Source organism: Ornithorhynchus anatinus, chromosome 14, assembly GCF_004115215.2.
Source record: "Ornithorhynchus anatinus isolate Pmale09 chromosome 14, mOrnAna1.pri.v4, whole genome shotgun sequence".
NCBI classification, from domain to species: domain Eukaryota; kingdom Metazoa; phylum Chordata; class Mammalia; order Monotremata; family Ornithorhynchidae; genus Ornithorhynchus; species Ornithorhynchus anatinus.
Genome location: NC_041741.1, coordinates 14,336,680 through 14,357,315, shown reverse-complemented (window position 1 = coordinate 14,357,315; position 20,636 = coordinate 14,336,680). Strand labels below are relative to the sequence as shown.

The 20,636-nt window shown below is 46.2% G+C and overlaps 1 protein-coding gene across 1 annotated transcript in view; it reads right to left on the bottom strand.

Moving 5' to 3' along the window:
• Nucleotides 1-20,636, bottom strand: part of MIPOL1 (mirror-image polydactyly 1) — a 163,002-nt gene that overhangs the window by 48,500 nt on the left and 93,866 nt on the right. The gene's annotated exons all lie outside the window — the stretch shown is intronic.

The window sequence follows — 20,636 nt, the reverse complement described above, 5'->3', positions numbered from 1 at the left end:
CGGGATTAGAACACAGGTCCTTCTGACTCCCAGGCCCGCGCTCTATCCACCTAGGCCACTCTGCTTCTAGGAACTGTGGGGGATACAAACCCAGAGACCATCTTATCCCGACATTTGGGACCACTGGAAATGAAGGAGACACAAACAGCAGGAGAACCAATTGTTGAAACGGGAGACGCTATTTTTCTTTTGGTCCCTTTGTCAGAGGGGAGTCAGGCCGTTTTAGGGTCTCGGAGGTCCCTCCCTGCTAAGCTGCATTTTCTCGGATCGATTTTCAAACCCTTAAAGAGCAGCAGCATATCAAATGGCTGGTTAACGAACAAGCAACAAACTGAGCGACGAAGTGACCGAGCGCTTGAGATTTGGAAGGAGCTCAATTTCCTCGGGCAAGAAAATGTGGCTCTCTTATAATTATGCAATGGCAAACTATAAAACTCCAGGGACTGGGCTAAAGTTAGTCCGTTTCTGACAGCTGGGAGTGGTGCGTGACAAACTCCATGATAACCGTTATGGTGTATGAGGAAACTGGTTTTATAGAAGCACTGGTTTTAACAGACCGCACGGTGAGTGTGTTTTCTGTAGAAATGGTGGAGAACGGTTCTGCCCTTGTGGCCATAAATGGATTAAAAAGGGTGAATTCTGCACCTACAAACAAAATGCTATTTGTAAGGTCCACGAATGGCACATGGGAATCAGAGGTTGGTGTATCACTGAATGACCTAGATGAATGGAGTAGCTGTGTGCGTGCAAGAATTTTACATCCAAAATCTATATACGGCCAAAGTGCCTGCATCCAATCAGTGTGCCAGGACACAGCCACTGGGCAGCTTGATGACTTCTACTCAGCTATAGGCTTTCTGTAAGTTCGTTGTGGGCAGGGAATGTGCCATATTGTTATATGTAGCCTAATAGATAGAGCACGGGCCTGGGAGTCAGGAGGACCTGGGTCCTAATCCCGGATCCACTACTCGTCTGCTCCGTGACCTTGGGCAAGTAACTCCACTTTTCTGTGCCTCAGTTACCTGCTTTATAAAATAGGGTTTAAGATGTAGGACAGGGATTGTGTCCAATCTGATTAACTTGTATCCACCCTGGATGGACACGGTCCCTGCCCTATATGAGGCTTACAGTCTTAATCCACATTTTACGGATGAGGAAACCGAGGCACAGAGAAGCGAAGCAACTTGCTCAAGATCGAACAGCAGACAAGCGGTGGAGCCGGCATTCGAACCCAAGTCCTCTGGCTGCCAGATCTGGGCTCTATCCATGAGACCACCTTGCTTCTCGGGGATTTGCAAACTGTGACGTAGGTTTCTATGAGCCTCTCTATTTTTCTGAATCCCGAGTGGCTGCAAGGTGCTATTAGTTCCTGACCTGGACTAAAGGTAAGTTTGTTGACCAGGCCAAAAGTCTGAGCAACCGCAGCCCCAGAGCACTTACGTACATATCCGCGGTTCATTTTAATCGCGGACTCCCCCTCTAGACTGCGAGCTCATAATGGGCAGGGAATGTGCCTGCTAATTCTGTTGCATTGTTCTCTCCAAGTGCTTAGTACAGGGCTCTGCACTCGGTAGGCACTCAATAAATCCCAGGTCGATGCTGTCGAATCATTTCCAATTCATAGCGACTCCCTGGATCCACTCTGTCCAGAACATCCTACTTTGGCTTTGTTCCGGGATGTGTATCCATTGAGTTTTCTTGGTCAAAATACAGAATTGGTTTAGCATTGCTTTCTTCTGCAGGCACTAGGGAAGAGATGATAATTACACTGGACACAGTCCCTGTCCTTCACGGGACTCACAGTCTAAGTAGGAGGGAGAACAGGTATTTAATCTCCAGTTCGCTTCTCTGGGCCTCAGCTTCCTCATCTGTAAAATGCGGATTGAGACTGTGAGCCCCACGTGGGACAGGGACGGTGTCCGACCCGATTTGCTTGTATCCATCCCGGTGCTCAATACAGTGCCCGGCACATAGTAAGCACTTAACAAATATCGTAATGATTAACTGTTGTTATTACAGTACAATAGAGTCGGTGGACACTTTCCCTGGTATTCCTATTCTGGGTTTGGAATCTCTGCTGTACCAGCCCCTCGAGCACTGGGCGAAATGCCCCTAAGTCTCAGAGACGACCTCAGATCTTGTTCCTGACATCTCCAGGGCCATTCCTGCTACACTCTGCTTCTCCATTCCCTGTCATCCCGGCGAAAATCTTCTGGACCCCCCACCGATATCCAGCGTTTTCACTTTCTCTCGCTGCTGAATGCGGTCAGGGGAAAGCCAGATTCCCCTTTCAAGTCTGTCGGTTGGAATCTTTAGGAAGATCAATCTAATGCTAATGCCCGAGGTTTATACTTTAAAAAAAATGAAGATCCACAAAATTAATTGTTTTTTACGATTATTTGCTCAGATCTTTTCAACCATCCATTTCAATTCAATCAGCACATCGTGACCCGGCTTTATGGAAACGTCTCTGGAGTGAGCAGACCTCTGAACTAGGTTAAGGAAACACAATAGCCGCACAAAATTAATGTGGGAAGGGAGGGACGTATTAAATAGAAGCAACCGTTGGGTTGAGCCACTTCTCGAATGAACTCTCAGCGAATGCCGTTGAGCAAATCTCGAGAAATTCAATAGCTCAGAAAATGAAGTGGCCTACAGTAACCGACACGGATTCTACAATGAACACGTGCATAATTTTCCCGAGTGCAGACTGGATTTTCTCCTGTTGTCCTGAACCGGTTTGCCTGGGGCCAGAGTCAGTGCGGAGGAAAGCTTAAATCATCTAATACTATCTGTGACTGTCCAGTGCAATTCAGCTCAGATTCATTCATGCAATTCATTTTACCGTACTCTTCCAAGTGCTTAGTTAGTGTTCTGCACACAGTAAGGCTCAATAAATTCCATTAATCGATGTATTCATCGATTATGTCAATAGAGAAATTTTGATCTTCTGGCAACCCTAAGGAATATGAAAGGGAGGTGGCTGGTTACCGTGGGTTTGCAGATTGGAAAATCAGCTTTATATTCCACAACAGTTTCCTCATCTACAGAATGGTGATTCAATACCTTGTGTGTCTTCCGAGTCAGTATATGAGCCCTTTGTGGAGAAGGAATTGTGTCTACCCCAGTGCTTAGTACAGGGCTTGGCCCATAGTAAGTGCTGAACAAATACCGCAGTCATTTTTATAATTAGCCAAATAGAATAGAGGTTATTATCATTATTATTATTATCATTACTATGACATTTGGCAAGAACATATTATGTGCCAATCACTGTGCTAAATCCTGGGGTAGGTACAGTGCCATCAGATTTGACACAGTCCCTGTTCCACCCGGGGATTACGGTCTAAAATGGAAGAGAACAGGTACTTAATCCCCATTTTATAGATGAGGAAATTGAGGCACAGAGAGGTTAAGAGACTTGCCCGAGGTCACACAGCAGGCAAGTGGCTGATGAGGATTAGAACCCAGGTCCTCTGACTCCCAGGCCTTTGCTCTCTTCTGAGTCCTAGTGGAAAGTACCTCGATCTCATCTCTCTCGCCGCCAACCTCTAGCCCACATCCTGGAACGCCCTCCCTCTTCGTAACCAACACACAATCTCTCTCCCTACCTTCAAAAGCATATCTCCTCCAAGAGGCCTCATTTCCTCTTCTCCCACTCCCTTCTGCGCCACCCTTGCGCTTGGATTTGCGCCCTTTATTTCACCCCTCCCTCAGACCCATAGCACATATCCGTAATTTATTTATTGATATTAAAATGTCTCCCCTCTAGACTGTAAGCTTGTCATGGACAGGGAATGCATCTACCAACTCTGTTATATTCTGCTCTCCCAAGCCCTTAACGGTATTCTTCACACAGTAACTGCTCAATGAATTCATTCAGTAGTATTTATTGAGCGCTTACTTTGTGCAGAGCACTGTACTAAGCGCTTGATACGATTGAGAGATCGAAGAGTGTGAGCCCGGGAATAGGAGGACTTGAGTTCTAATCTTAGCTCTGCCACTAGTCTACTGTGTGGCCTTGGACAAGTCACTTCACTTCTCTGTGCCTCAGTTACCTCATCTGTAAAATGAGGATTAAGACTGGGAGCCTCAAGTGGGACGTAGACTGTGTCCAACCTGAGTCGCTTGAATCTACCCCAGTGCTTAGCCCAGTGCCTGGTACACTGTAAGCACTCGACAAATACCATGAAAAAGGAGGTGGTTCAATTCATTACACTTTAACCCGTGCATGTTCGTTCCATTTATCTGGATAAGTGAAAGGAAGGGATTTCCTTGGTCAGTGGACCGCTGTACTGCTAACACTCAAAACTAAAACTTGTCGGGAGGTTATTTGGTGCCACTTGATTCTACATAAACTCTATGTAAAGTTTTATACAAATGATCCCATGGTAACAACATTAATAATAATTTCATGAAGTGCTCAATGGCCTGGATGAAATTTCTGTCAAACACAATATTTCCCTTTTACAGCCTGACATTTGATACTGCCCTAGAGCTTAGGCCTTTTCAGAATAAAAAAAAAAAGAAAAAACCCAACAAAACACTGAGGGGTAGTGACTCTATTTATACTTCCAGACACTGACTGCGGTTGCAATTTGTACAGTTTGGTTGAACACAGACAAAGACTGTTAAAGTCCAGAGCAAGTCAGATTCCTTTACTGTTTTAACACGTCTTTACCATGGTGTTATCAAGCATACCCAAATCTGGAAAATAATGCTGAAGTACCAGTTTGGCTATGCTCATACTTCTGAGGTAAAAGGTGTAAAAGGCAAAAAGGGGGAAGGGAAGGATAGTCTGAGGGCGTTAGTGGGTGGAGCCAAGACCTGCGGGCAAGGAATCTTGGGTGATATTCTTGGCTCCACAGCTGACCCAGGTCTGACCTTGGGCAAGTCAGATAATCCCCCTGTGTTTCAGTTTCCCAGTTTCTAAAGAGGACTAATACCAGCTGGTTTTCTCCCTCACGGGGTGTTGTGAGGATTAATGAGATAACGTCTGTCCGGAGTTTCAAGGAACCAGATGAGAGAGAGGTCATGCGTATGATTTTCTTCTCTCTGGATTCTTTTAATAGGAACGACAGTAGTCGTGGTCTCTGTTAAGCGCTTATTTGTGCCAGGTACTGTGATAAGGGCTGAGGTGGATCCAAGATAATCAATCATATTTATTTAGTGCCTACTGTGTGCAGAGCACTGTACTAAGCACTTGATAGAGTACAGAATATAACAGAGTTGGTTGACATGTTCCCTATCCATAATGCCCTTACAACCTTAGAGGGAGAGCGAGCCAAATGGACGCGGTCTCTGCCCACAGGGGGCTCACAGTCGAAGGTTGGGGGGAAGACAGGCACTTCATCCCCATTTTACGGACAAGGAAACTGAGGCCAGAAGGCAAGTGACTTGTCCAAGGTCACACGGCAGGCGGGGGGGGGGGGGGCAGAGTCGGGATTAGAAGTCAGGTCTCCTGACTCTCAGTCCTGTGCCTGGCTGCTTTCTCTTTGCTGTTCAATAAGGAAAGCTTAAAAGGACAATTTGGAGGGAAGTGTGTACCAAGACTGTACATTCCAGGGTCAAAATAGGGGCTGTGGCAGGAAGTGGACTCCAGCAGATGGCCACCATGAGACCCTGCCCCTCACCCAGCTGCCCCCAACGCGCCTCCCACAACACCCTCAGAAAGAAGGGGCACGGATGGGAGGCAGCAGCACCCGTGCTAGAACCACCCAGCAAATCAGCCCACCCTCTGCCCTGCTCAGTCAGTCAGTCGGGTCAGTCAGTCCATTGTATTTTTTGAGGACTTACTGCGTGCAGAGCACTGTACTAAGCACTTGGGAAGGCACGATACAACAATAAACGGACACATTCCCTGCCCGCAGTGAGCTTAGAGTCTAGAGGGGGAGACAGACATTAATATAAATAAATTACAGATAGAATAAAGGACAGATGTCCCCTCTGCACCCCTAAGCGGTGGGGGTCACTGTCGCACACTGCTCCTACAGCACGGAGCTCCGGGCCAATTCACACTGTGGCGATTACCCAGGAGAGATGATGAAACTCCCTTTCGACGTTCCTAACCTGCAGGCCTGTTCTTCTCCGTCCAAGGAAGACAGCGGGAATCAGCCTGGGAAGACCAACTGCGGGAAACAAGCTTTCTCTCCCTGGGAGCTGCTCCAAAGCCCCCAGGGCGCCCGTCATTTGCCAAGTGACATCCTGGAAGTCCCGGATGAGCTCCTTCCCTCAGAGGGAATTCCCAGAGAAGAAACGATTCCCCAAGGCATCATCATCGACAGCGCCTTGAACTCTTGACTATCTGCGCTCCTCCCTCCGTGAGGGAGGCTAGAGGGTGAAGGGTGGATGGTCCCAAGCTTCCAGCCTTTGCTGGGAGGGCCTCGTGGCAACCTCTGGAAAGCTTTCGACTCACCCGTGCCATCCGAGAGGCGGCTGGATCGTCCAAGCAGCAGATGGGTCGTCCAAGCAGGGGATGCGTTGTCCAAGCCGTGGATGGGTGGTCCGAGCAGAGGTCGCGTCATCCAAGCAGCTGATCGGTCATCCAAGCAGTGGATCGCTTGGATTTCAAATGTATTTATTGAGTGTTGACCGCGTGCAGAGCACTCTCCTAAGCGGCGATGTCTCATACAAGCAGGGGATGGGTCGTCCAAGCAGCGGATGGGGCAACCAAGCAGAGGATGGGTCGTCCAAGCAGAGGATTTCAATTGTATTTATTGAGTGCTGACTGTGCGCAGAGCACTGTACTAAGCAGCGGATGTGTCGCCCAAGCAGATGTGTCACCCAAGCGGGGGATGTGTCGTGCAAGTAGCAGATGGGTCATCTAAGCAGCGAAGGAGTCGTTCAAGCAGTGAATGTGCCTTCTAAGCAGTGGACGGGTCATTCTAGCACCAGATGTCTTGTCCGGGCAAAGGATGCCTTGTCCAAGCAGCTGATGGACCGTCCAGGCAGCGGATGTTCCGTCTAAGCAGGGGACATGCCGTCCGAGAGGCGGAGGTGTCATCCAAGCAGTGAACTGGGCAAAAAAGCAGTGGTCCTGCCATCCGGGCATCACAGCTGATAAAGCACCAACCTTCCCCACATGAGACATCTTTGAATTTTCCATATTATTTGGTTTTCTGGCTCTCCTGAGCCAGGAGGTAGAGCGGGCTATTGAGAGCTAATGCAGGGGAGGAGGATGAACGGGTGTGGGGGGTGGGGTGGGAGGAGTAGTCACGGTTTCTGAGACCAGAGCACGGGACTGGATACTTGGGGACCTAACCGGAGGAAAGTCTACACCACATTACGGCAATTTGGACAAGTAAAGGAGGATCCAAAACCCTTTGTATAAAAACGGAAAGTCAACAGGCAAACAAAAAGATGATCAAGGGGAAAATTAGAACAGAACAAGAGATTGTGTAATGCTCCCTTCTATAAAAAGAAATAAAATTTCTTCTTATAGCTTCCTTTGATGTCACCCAACATTTCACCATTTAACACCGACCGTATGCCCAAGGGAAATAGCTGAGAAAAAGTTAGGGGCCTTCGATCCGCAATACTTGAGCTGCTAACTGTTATGCAAATTCTGGTTTCGACCTTGTATTTTCACATAACTAACCAGGATGAACTGCTATTTCACGTCTGAGTCATAAACTGAAAGGAACAAAGAAACAGAAAACCTGTCCAACTTAATTCTGAGCCAACACCTTCCAAGTTCTGCAACAAAAATCAGATTTCTCATTTTCTTCATTTCGTTCACCCATTAGATTGGATTCCCCTGGGCTGTGTTTACAGCTTGGAAAAGCAAATCGGGCTGGGTACAATGTCTAATGCTATCACTTCTCCTCTAGACAAAGGGAAGGCCAAATCCTTTTCAGGTTGGAAAGAATCTAAGAAAACAAAGTTTTCAAGAGTCCTCAGCTTTCGCATGTCCCGATTTGAAAGAGCCAGAACCTGGGGATTGGCTATTACTAACTCAGCCTAAACAGGAAAGTTTGGGAAATCCATCTGGGGAAATAAAAACCATATTAAGCAGGCTACCAATGAACTGGTAACCCTTGAAGGAACCAAACACGATTTCAATCAATCGGTGGTGTTTAACGAGTACTCACTCTGTGCAGAGCACTGTATCAAGCACTGTGTTAACGACATCGAGCTAAATGGATGAACTCTGCCATCAGACCTTCCTTCTGCCTAGCAGCTCATCTTCAGATAGCCTTTCTCCACTGGACTGTTACACTGAGGAATTCCACTTAATATCAAAAATGACTCTCCGCTTTAAATAACCCTCACTTGGGCCTTTTCAAAACCTGGAAAAATGGAAGCTTGGTTGTGCGAGGTAGTCAATACAAATTCGAAAATGTTATCAGTCAGTTACCAGTGGCAGAGCCGGGCTTTCCGAATGGCTTCCGAACTGATGAAATCTGGCATCCCTCTCCGCCTCTAGACTGTAAGCTCCTCGTGGGTGGGGAGCGACTGATTGATTTACACATCCAGCTGGGGGGGGGGGCAGCAATCAATCAATCAATTGATTACATTTATTGAGCGCTTACTACGTGCAGGGGACTGTACTAAGCGTTTGGGAGAGTACAATATAACAGAGTTGGTAGACGTGTTCCCTGCCCACAAGAAGCTTAGAGCCTAGACGGGGAGAAGGATGAATCCTGTGGAGATTCACAAGAATGAGAGTCCCGGATTCTTGGCTATGCTACGGGGCCAGGATCGCGGTCGTCATCGTCCTCCTCCTCCTCACCCGTCAATGGTTACCGACTGCTTCAGGCAGAAGAACCGAGGACCATTGCAGGGAGGGGTAAGAGAACTCTTCTGAGAGGGTATTTTATCTTGGGCCATGTTGGCATGTTGTGTCTTACAGAGGACGTACCAGAGAAGCCTTTACCTAAAAGCCTGCCAGGCCAGATTTTAGGCAGGTGTGGTAAAATGCACCACACACACAGAAATGATGACCTGAGGTTTCCATTCGTTGAATATATCAGATTATTTTCATGTACAACAAAATTAAATTAATCCCCACAATAATTATGCATCACCAGTGTATATATATATCACCAGTTTATGTATTATATAATGCATATATAAAATAATAATATATTATATTATACCATTCTGTATATTACATATTATAGACGCACAATACATAGAGACATATATACATATTATTGTCTGTCTCTCCTATTAGACTGAAAACTCCTTAATGGCAGAGATCGTATCTTTGTAAATTCGTCAAAGGGCAGGGACTGTCTCTATCTGTTACCGATCTGTACATTCCAAGCGTTTAGTATAGTGCTCTGCACATAGTAAGCACTCAATAAATACTATTGAACGAATGAATGAATATCTTCTTACTCTATGGTACTGTATTCTTCCAAGAGCTTAGTACAGTGCCCTGCACACAGTAAGAACTCAGTAAATACCACTGACTGACTGAGAAAGTGAATGATTTACAGAGGCACACGGTTGTGAGAGGCAGTGAGGCATAAGAACAAAAGTACAGGACCGGTAGTCAGGAAGCTTGGTTTTTAATCCTGGTTCCACCTTTTGCCTGCGGTGTGACCTTGAACAAGTCACTTGTCTGCTCCTCAGTCACCTCATCTGTAAAACAGAGATTAAATAGCTGTTCCCCCCTACCTCTAAGACCGAGAGCCCCGTGAGGGGAAGAAGTCATGGCAAGTGCGTACCCCAGCATTTAGCAAAGTGCTCGGTTCACGGTGCGGACCTGGGAGTTAGAAGGACCTGGGTTCTAATCTCTGCTGCTTCACTCGTCTGCTCTGGGACCTTGGGCAAATCACTTAACTTCTCTGTGCCTCTGTTCCCTTGTCTGCAAAATGGGGATTAAGACTATGAGCCCCAGGTGGGACAAGGACTGTGTCTAACCTGATTAAGTTATATCTACCTCAGTGTTTAGTACAGTGCCTGGCACACAGTAAGGACTTAAAACAATACCATAAAAAAGCGCTTAATAAACTATCGTAATTATTACTATTAGCTGGAACGTCCCAGCAGTTTGAAATCAATACGTGAAAACATGGACTCATAGTAACGCACGCTTGTGCCCTGGGTCGAGGCACCCCATGTAGAGTAGAGTGATGAGCTGATTCCCCAGTGCTTAGAACAGTGCTTGACACATAATAAGCACTAAACAAATACCGTCATCATCATCGTCTGGCATCTGGCAAAGATCCCTCCTGTCACGCCCCTGCCAATTTGGATTAAGAAGATATTAAAGAGAGAAGGCCAGTCTGTTATTCAGTCAATTGCATTTACTGAGCACTTACCGTAGGCACTGGACTAAGCACTTGGGAGAGTAGAATCATTCCCTCAAACGTGGCCCAACTCAGCCCTGGGTCTTATTAGCCGTGGATTTCAGCTCCTTAAATTTTTTTTTATCATATTTGTTAAATGCTTACTATGTGCCAGGCACTGTACTGAGGGCTGGGGAAAATTCAAGATAATCAGGTTGGACACGGTCCATATCCCATTTGGGGCTCACGGTCTTAATCCCCATCGTGCAGGAGAGGTAACTGAGGCACAGAGAAGTTAAGTGACTTGCCCAAGTCCACTTGTCAGTGGTCACACCTCAGACAAATGGCAGAGCTGGGATTAGAACCCAAGTCCTTCTGACTCCTAGTAGGCCCATGCTCTAACCACTAAGCCATGCTCCTTCTTGATGATTCGGCCCTGTCCCTCCCAGCAGCCAACACGGGACAGTTCTCTGAAAATCCCATTTTGATGTTTTACGTGTTCTGAAAAGTATCCTGCAGCTACAAAATAGCACTAAAACAGGACTGTGCACCCAGAAATCCACACACACACACATCCACTCATCTTCTTTTTAAAGGAACCGGCGATACATTTCAGATTTGGAGCTTGTTATTTTCAACACAATCTCGATTCCAAGTCAAGCCAGCAGAAGTCTGACTTGATATTCTTCTCCATCCCCCAGCACTTATGTACATATCCTTACACTCCACCATAATCTCTTTATGTAATTTATTTATTTTATTGTCGGTCTCCCTGTAGATGGTAAGCTCTTTGTGGGAAGGGGTCACGCCCACCAACTCTGTTGTATTATTCTTTTCAAATTGCTTAGTACACAGTGACTGCTCAATAAATTCCATGGATTAACTGTCGGTTGATTGCCACTTGTATCGATTCTCCAGTCACTCAATCATATTTATCGAGCGCTTACTGTGTGCAGAGCACTGTACTAAGCACTTGGGAGAGTACAATATAACAATATAACTGACACATTTCTTGCCCACAGTGAGCTTACAGTTGAGAAAGCAACCTTGACTCCTTCCTTCCCCTCCATCCCAACTTCTGGCTTGCCACCCTTTGTGTCCCAGACCTGTTTTTCCTATCTTTCCCAGCCCCTCTCCCCCGACTCCCAGACCGCTGTGGGCAGGGAGTGTGTCTGTCATATTGTTATATCGGACTCTCCCGAGTGCTTAGTAGAGTGGTCTGCAAGTGCTGAATAAACACAATTGACTGACAATTTAAATTCTTTAAAACTGTGCCTTTTTAAAGGGTTTTAACAGAGAAGTGCCCCCTAAGAGGGAGGCATGCCCACGCTTCAGCCCGTCCAGCGGGGCGGCCCTGACTTCTCACACACTCTCGGGCCTTCCGTCGGTTTGAGGGTCCAGGAAAGACATTCTGGCCCTTTCGACGGGCTCTTAAACCAATAAATGGAGAACCTTTCGGGTTTCCAACCCCTGGTTTGGCTGCTCCCCTCTGTTTCTCCCTGCAGGAAAATACGAACTGACAGCAAAACCTCTTTCTGTCGTACGATTTCCTCCGGGTCTCAAGGACTCGGTGCTTTCACATTTCAGACGCTCCTATTACTCCTGTAATTGCTTCAAATGCTGTGAAAAAACCCCACCATTGCAAAATTGTGAAATCGGTATAACAATGATTAGCGAGTCACCGCCCCACGCCTCCGCAATGGAGAACAGGAACGTGGAATTAGGAGGATTTTATGAACTTTGTTTGGCCCTGAACACCAGGTACACCCGGTCTGGGCTTCTATCCTGACAGAGGAGGTAACAGGGCATTCCAAATCTTTGGATCAACCAATCAGATGGTGCATCACTGCTTAAGGACACAGTTTCCTGAATGCTACAGATACCCACCAGCTAATTAACCCTCTCTCGACCCAAGCTGATCCCAAGAAGATGAAAGGAATTTATTATATCGTTCGCTCCCAAGTGCTTAGTACAGTGCTCTGCACATAGTGAGCGCTCAACAAATGCCATAGATTAAATAATAAAGGACCTGCCTGGACAGGAAGGGGTGCAGCGTGGAAACAACACTTTACCCTAAGAAACTCCTTACCATCGGGTTTAAAGTACTCACTTTGCCCCTCCTACCTTAACTCCCTGATTTCCTACTACAACCCAGCCCTCCCACTTCCCTCCTCCACCTACTCACTGAAACTTGCTCTCGTCGATCTCTTCACCGACCTCTCGCCCATGTCCCGCCTCTGGCCTGAAACGCCCTCTCTCCTCATATCAGACAGACGATCACTCTCCCCGCCATCGAAGTCTTATTAGAAGGACATCTCCTCCAAGAGGCCTTTGAAAGTCTAAACTCTCTCTCCAACTCCCTTCTGCATCGCTCTTGTACTGGGATATCCACCTTTTATTCACCCCTCTCTCAGACCCACAGCACTTTTGCACATATCCATAATTTATTTCTTTATATTAATGTCTGTATTCCCCTCTATACAAAAATCTCATTGTGTTCAAGAAACATATCTACCGACTCTGTTATACTGTACTCTCTCAACTGCTTAGTACAGGTTCTGCATGCAGTAAGTGCTCAATAAATACGACTGATTGATTACAATCCGATTTGTACATTCCCAGCGCTTAGTCCAGTGCTCTGCACATAGTAAGCGCTCAATAAATACTACTGAATGAATTACGGACTTGGAAGGCGGAGGACCTGGGTTCTAATTCCGGCTCCATCCCTTGTCTGTTATGTTATCATGAGCAAGTCACTTCACTTCTCTGTGCCACGGTTTCCTCACCTGTTAAAATGGGGATTAAATCCTACTCTCTCCTACTTTGACTGCGAAGCCCATGTGGGACAGAGACTGTGTCCAACCTGATTATTTCTGTATCTACCCCAGTGCCTAGTACTGTGCTTGGTACAGAGCAAGCATTTGATAAATATTATTATTATTATTATTATGAGAATCATATATCACAAAGTGCAAGCAGAAAGTAAGCTTCTTGTTAGAACCAAGTTGGAGTCTTTTTCACTCGGCAATAAGTCCTTGGGCAAGTCATTTAATTCACCTGTGCCTCAGTTTCCTCATCTGCAAAATGGGGATTCAGTCGACACAAGCAAATCAGGTTGGACACAGTCCCTGTTCCACGTGGGGCTCAGAGACTCAATCCCCACTTTATGGATATGGTAACTGAGGCCCAGAGAAGTGAAGTGACCTGCCCAAGGTCACATAGCAGATAAGTGGCAGAGCTTGGATTAGAATTCATGACCTTCTGACTCCTAAGCCTGGACTCTACCACTACTCCATGCTGTGGGGGTTGGTAGGGTGGGGAGATGAGAGAAAAGCTAGAGAAGATCTCCTGGAGGAGATGTCTTTTCAGAAGGGCCTTGAAGATGAGGGGAGGAGGGTTCTGCCCGATATAAAGAAGGATGGACTTCCGGGCAGAAGTGAGACTTGAATAATTAACAAATCAGAACGACTGAGTACTCAGACCCTTCACAAGCTGCTTGGGAAAAGCCTCGATAGGCCCATACATCAAAGTGGAAAGTTGATGAAGAAAGTTAAAAAGGAACTGAGAAGAGGAAAAGAAGGAAGACAAACAAAAAGAACAAGAGACAGCACTGGGTCACGTGATTTTCTTCTTTTTATAAGCCAAAGAGGGGACTGACTTCTCTTGCAAATCTTAGGTTTCACCCAGACATATAACAAAGAAGGAAGAAAATGTAGACATGGTAGGCTGGTTTAGGTTACCGATACTTTTTATGGTATTTGTTAAGTGCTTACTATGTGCTAGGCACTGTACAAAGTACTGGGGTAGATACAAGTGAATCAGGTTGGATATAATTCATGTCCCACATGTGGCTCACAATCTTAATTACCATTTGACAGATGAGGTAACTGAGGCACAGAGAAGTGAAGTGACTTGCCCAAAGTCACACAGCAGACAAGTGGCGGAGCCAGGATTAGAACTTAAGTTCTTCTGCCTTCCAGGCTCATGCTCTATCCTCGAGGCCACGCTGTCCTTGTACTTTCCTAACTAATTTGGATCTATGGAATTAAGACAACATCCTACCCAACAGGCGAGATTATTACCAAGAGGACATATATTGAGAAAATGACAGTCAACGTCTTTCAAAACTTTAGAATATACCACACGACTAGTATCCTTGTTACCAAGCACAATCAAATCCTGTTCTACAACAAACAACAGGATCTGGTTTTCGACCGAACACTTCAATTTACATTTTCTCTAAGCAGTAGGAAATATAAGGAAGCACTGCAGGTCAGTAAACCTTGGGATTCAGACATTCCCTTGAGGAGGGAAGAGGATGTCATTATTCTGCCTCCAGAGTTTTGGAATGCAGCTCTACAGGTTCACAGCGATGGGGAAAAGAAACCAAACGTATAAACCTGACCACCATATCCTAAATGTGAGTCTGACTCTTTACATTTCAGATTCTTCCCTGTTGCATCTGATCAGGTGCTACCGGAACACTGCTTGTGAAGACCGGTAGACGCTTCCACATCGAGGAAACGTTGCAGTGCTGTATTGGTCCCTCATTACCCTGTTGCATTTGCTTTCCACGGTGCCCGCTGTTTTCATTCCTAGCCCCCTTGTCGTCGTGATCTTCCTGAAGCTTCTGGTTAATCAATCGATCAACGGTGTTTATCGAGAACCTACTGTGTGCAGAACACTGTGATAAGTGCTTGGGAGAGAACAATTCTACTGAGTTGGTAGACATGATGCTGGCCCTCAAGGAGCTTGCAGTCAGCCTACTGTTCCGAGACAATCAGCCCACTTCTGATTGTTGTTCATCAGGCTAACCTTAGTTAATTCATTAATTCATTCATTAATTAAGCACCTGCTGTGTGCAGAGCACTGTACTAAGAGCTTGGGAAGGACAATACAACGATAAAAGGTGACATTCCCTGCCTAAAACGAGCTCAGCGTCTAGAGGGGGCAGACGGATATCAATACACATAAATAAATTTAAAGATACGTACATAAGTGCTGTGGGGCTGGGAGAGGGGGGAAGAGCAAAGGGAGCAGTCAAGGTGACGCAGACGGGAGTGGGAGATGAGGAAAAGTGGGGCTTAGTCTGGGAAGGCCTTTTGGAGGAGATGGGCCTCCAAAAAGGCTTTGAAGAGGAGGAAAGTAATTGTCTGTCAGACATGAACAGAGAGGGTGTTCCAGGCCAGAGGAACTTTGCTGCTGCTGTCTCCAGATATCCTCGTGGTTGAAGTTTTACTCACTGTGTCTTCAAATTATTCCTTCTACCTAATCTTCTGACAGTTTCCCCATTTCCACTTGCTGTAGAGCAGCTGTTTAGATATGTTCCTTGCGGCTATCCATGCTCCTAAATGTCCCATTCACCTTGCAGGTGTGCGATGGGATGAGCACTGCTTGGATGCAGGAGGCCTGACTGAGTTGTTCGGACTCCTATCTCAACACAAAGTCAGCGCTTAACAAATACAATAATAATAATAGTAAGTGTCATTATCGGAAGTGCTCTAGAACATGACATCTTTGATGGATCCAGGTCTCTAAGTCATATAAAAGATTGCACCCTATAATTCAGTCAGTCAATCAATGGATGGTATATACTGAGCACATGTTATGCGCAGCGTACTAAACATTTGGTAGACACCATTCCTGCCTTTTAAAAGCTCACAATCAAGTAGGGGGAGACAGGGAGTAAAATAAATTAAAGATAAAGGGAGACATGAAGGTTAAAAATATGTACATAAATGCTGTGGAGGAGTGTCCAAGTGCTTAAGGGGGTGGGGACCCAAGTGTGAAGCAGAAGGGAGAGAGGATAGGGTGGAGGTTTGGCAGGTTAGTCAGGGAAGACATCCCGGAGGGGATTTTATTTCAGTAGGGCTTTGAAGATGGAGAGAGTGGTGGAGGTTTGGTGGATATGAACGGGAAGGAAGATCCAGCAGTAAGGGGGTCGTGATCAAGGGGTCAACGGCGAGATAGATGAGATTGAGAGGAAGTATGTTGGTGTTAAAGGAGCGGAGTAGGTGGGCTGGACTGGAGTAAGAGGGAAGCAGTGTTAGAAAGAAGGAGGGAGGGCCGACTGAGTGACTAAATCCAAAAGCGAGGAGCTTCTGCTTCATGGGTGGTTTTGATAGGTAACCCCTGGAGGTTTTCCTCAAAAATGATGCCAGGTTGCCTGCACCCTCTACCTTGAGTTTCCCCAAGGACACAATAGCCCTTTCAATTTGCTTCTCTGCCTCCTTAGCAATCCATGCATGATTAGTTAATGTGCATACCCAGATAACAGAATTCAGTGAATGTTCAATTCTGTCGGTCTTTGTGCGCACTCCTTTCCAGCGGTGTGACAGACAGGTATACTCGATCTTTCTCAATTGAATTATCAGTCTGTCGTCACCTGCAGGTCTTTGTGGGTGGGCTTCCACAGCCCCGTCATTTGTTTATAGGTTCTCCTGTATCTATCATCAAGGTCTATTGATGATGATGCCTCCTTCAACATGGCTGTGAAGGCTAAGCTGAACAGAATGGGACCAGGTTTTACATCCCTCTTTTCCTCAGTTGGTGATGTAGAGGGAAAGGTTCCCCGAAATCTTACACAGCCAGTGTAATACACACACACACACACACGTTTTTGTTCTCGAAGACACCACCCGTGGTGAACTTCACAGGTAAGCACATTGTATGTCTAAAAGGTCAACATGGGACCCAGTTGGATGACGTGCTCACAAAGGCCCACTCCTGTGCTGTCATGTTTGAAGTCTACATTGCCGGGCACTGTTTTCTCTTTTGTCCTTTTTTTTTCTCTCAGTATCCACGTGACTTAGCTGAGGCTATCTGGAGACAGCAGCAGACAGGTTCCTCTGGCCTGTAACGCCCTCCCTCTTCATATCCGACAGACAATTACTCTGCCCCTCTTCAAAGCCTTATCGAAGGCACATGTTCTCCAAAAGGCTTTTCCACACTAAGCCCCACTTTTCCTCCACTCCCACTCCCTTCTGCATTGCCCTGACTTGCTCCCTCTGCTCTTCCCCCCATTCTTTCTCCTTCTCTACAGTCTCACATCTCTTCCTGCCTCCTGGCAATCTCTACATGGATACCCCACTCGAGCTCAACATGGCCAAAACTGAACTCCTCATCTCCCCTCCCAAATCCTCTCCTCCATCTAACCTTTCCACTACAAGTGATACCACCACCATCTTCCCCATCACTCAAGATGATAACCTCAACTTCCAAGAGGAAACTTGATTACGCTTAGTAATTAGTAATAACAAGAGGATTGATAGATCACCTTCTTGATGCAGTTCAGTATAGTTGGTAAAGTACAACAGAAATACAAGACACATTCCCTGTCCACAAGGAGCTTATACTCCCCTAATCCATCATTAAAAATATGTGCAGCATTTACAATCGATTTATTTCTCTTGGTCCTCTAGACTGTAAGCTCATTAATCAATCAATGGTATTTATTGAGCCTTTACTATGTGCAGAGCACTGTACTAGGTGCTTGGGAGAGTACCACACAACATAATTGGAAGACATATTCCCTGCCCCAGATGAGCTTACAGTCTAGAGGGGGCAGACCCTAATGTAAGTAATTTACAATATATAATTTTAATAAGTTTTATCTCACACCTCATCGAGGGCAGGGAATGTGACTAACTCTATTGCATTTTATTCTCCCAAGCGCTTAATAGAGTGCTCAATAAATACCACTGAATGATTGATCTTTGGCTTTTCTCTCTTTCATCCCCCATTTTCAATCTGTCACCAAATCCTGTCGCTTTTTTCTCCACAACACTTGACAGCATTTGCCCCTTCTTCCCCACCCAAGCGCTCCTAATATCCACACTTGATTTCTGCATCGACCTTCACAGAGCCACCCCCCACCCCTCCAGCCTCTCCCCTCTCTAGACTATATTTGACCCTATTCCCCTTGTCATTTCCCTAGAACATCCTTCTGTCCACATCACCCCAATCCTCAAAAACCTCCATTCCTCCCTGCATCAAGAAGAAACTCTCGACCATTGGTAAGCCCGGGCCAGGGAGGCAGAAGGTCATGGATTCTCATCCCGGTTCTGCCATGTGTCTGCTGTGTGACCTTGGGCAAGTTACTTCATTTCTCTGGGCCTTGGTTCCCCCTCCGTCAAATAGGGATCGAGACTGTGAACCGCCCGTGGGACAGGGACTGTGTCTAACCCTATTTGCTTGGATCTACCCCGGTGCTTAGTAAAGTGCTTGGCACGAGGTAAGCGCTTAAAAAATACCATTTTTTTCAGGCAAGTCACTTCACTTCTCTGGCCCCTCGGTTCCCTCACCTGTCAAATGGGGATTGAGCCTGCGAGTACCACGTGGAACAGGGACTGTGTCCAACCCGGTTTCCTTGTATCCACCCCAGCCCTTAGTTCAGTGCTCGGCACATAGTAAGTCCTCAAAAAATATCATTACTAATATTAAGTCCTTCGATTAGTAATCGTATTCCCACTGTTCTCCCGGTACATCCCAGCTCATCAGCTTCTTTCCTCTCCAGTCTCACACATCACCTCACTTCTCCTTCCAGCTCATGTCAGCCGGTGACACCTGCTTGATTCACTGAAGCAGTTTACAATTATTTGCATGTCTTTTTGGGTGTGTGCCTCCGGGGCACAATCGTCCGCACAGAGCCGTTGTTTAATGACTGTCTCTAGGACTCTGGAGTCCCGCTTGAAATCTGTTGAGTTAGAAGTTTCCCAGAGGAGCTGAGGTGAATCTGACATTTGCATCCAAGCCTATTGTTGTGTCTTGAAGCGTAACTGTGTAGAAATAACTGAACAGGATGGGACCCCCGCCAGGGAAGCAGTGGGGCCCGTGGACAGAGCACGGGCCTGGGAGTCAGAAAGTCATGGGTTCTAATCCCAGTTCTGCCATTTGTCTGCTGTGCTGTGGCCCTGGGCAAGTCACTTCAATTCTCTGCACCTCCATTACCTCATCTGTAAAATGGGGATTGAGACTACGAGCCCTACGTGGGACGGGGACTGTGCCCAACTCGATTTGTTTGTATCCACCCTGTTGCTTAGTCCAGTGCCTGGCACATAGTAAGCACTTAACAAATACCACTACTACTATTATTGTTATCCCTGTTTACTCCAGAGCCAATGGGGAATGGAGCAGACAGGGCACCCTTGAATTTATTCAATCATATTTATTGGAGAAGCAGCGTGGCTTAGTGGAAAAAGCCTGGGCTTGGGAGTCAGAGGTCATGGGTTCTAATTCCGCTTCCGCCACTTGTCAGCTGTATGACTTTGGGCAAGTCACTTAACTTCTCTGGGCCTCATTTCCCTCATCTGTAAAATGGGGATGAAGCCTATGAGCCCTACACGGGACACTGATTACTTTGTATCTACCCCAGGGCTTAGAACAGTGCTTTGCACATAGTAAGCGCTTAACACAAGCCATTATTATTATTATTATTAATGAGCCCTTACCGTGTACACAGCACTGTATTAAACACTTGGGAGAATACGCTATAATAATGAACAGACACAGTCTCTGCCCACAACGAGCTCACAGTCCCAGTCAGCCATGCCATTACCAAGTAGACTCTTGTAGACCCTTTCAGGGCATGTGAGTGTGTTAAATACTTTTTTAATGGTATTTGTTAAGCACTGAATATGTGCCAGACACTGGAATAAGCGCTGGGGCAGATACAAGCTAATCAGGTTGGATATATTCATGTCCCGCATGGAGCTCACAGTCTTAATCCCTATTTTACAGATGAGGTAACTGAGGCACAGAGAAGTTTAGTGGCTTGCCTAAAATCCAAGAAGTGGTGAAGCCGGGATTTGAAACCGAAAACCGGATCCCCGATGGCATTTTTTTTTCAATGGGACTTATTAAACCCTGACTATAAGCCAACCACTGTATTTAGCATTGGGCTAGATATAAAATAATCCGGTTGGGCACAGTCCCTGTCCCACATAGGGCTCACACTCTTAACCCCCATTTTAGAGATGAGGTAACTGAGGTACAGAAAAGTGAAGTGATTGCCCGAGGATACACAGCACAAAAGCGGCAGAGCCGGGGTTAAAACCCAGGTCCTCTGAGTCCCAGACCCAGACTCTTTCCACTAGACAACACGGCTTCTTTATTCAGTGCTCTCCTAAGATCTATGAAATCTTGTCTGTTGCGTGACCTCCTTACCTTGTATCTACTCCAGCGCTTAGTACAGTGCCTGACGTATAGTAAGCGTTTAACACATACCATATGAAAAAGAGGCAAGTTGAATAATAATAACAATAATGATGACGGTATTTGTGATGCACTTACTATGTGACAAGCATAGATCTATGCGCTGGGATAGATACAAGGTAGTCAGGTTGTCCCAAATGGGACTCACAGTTTTAATCCCCATTTTACAGATGAGGTAACTGAGGC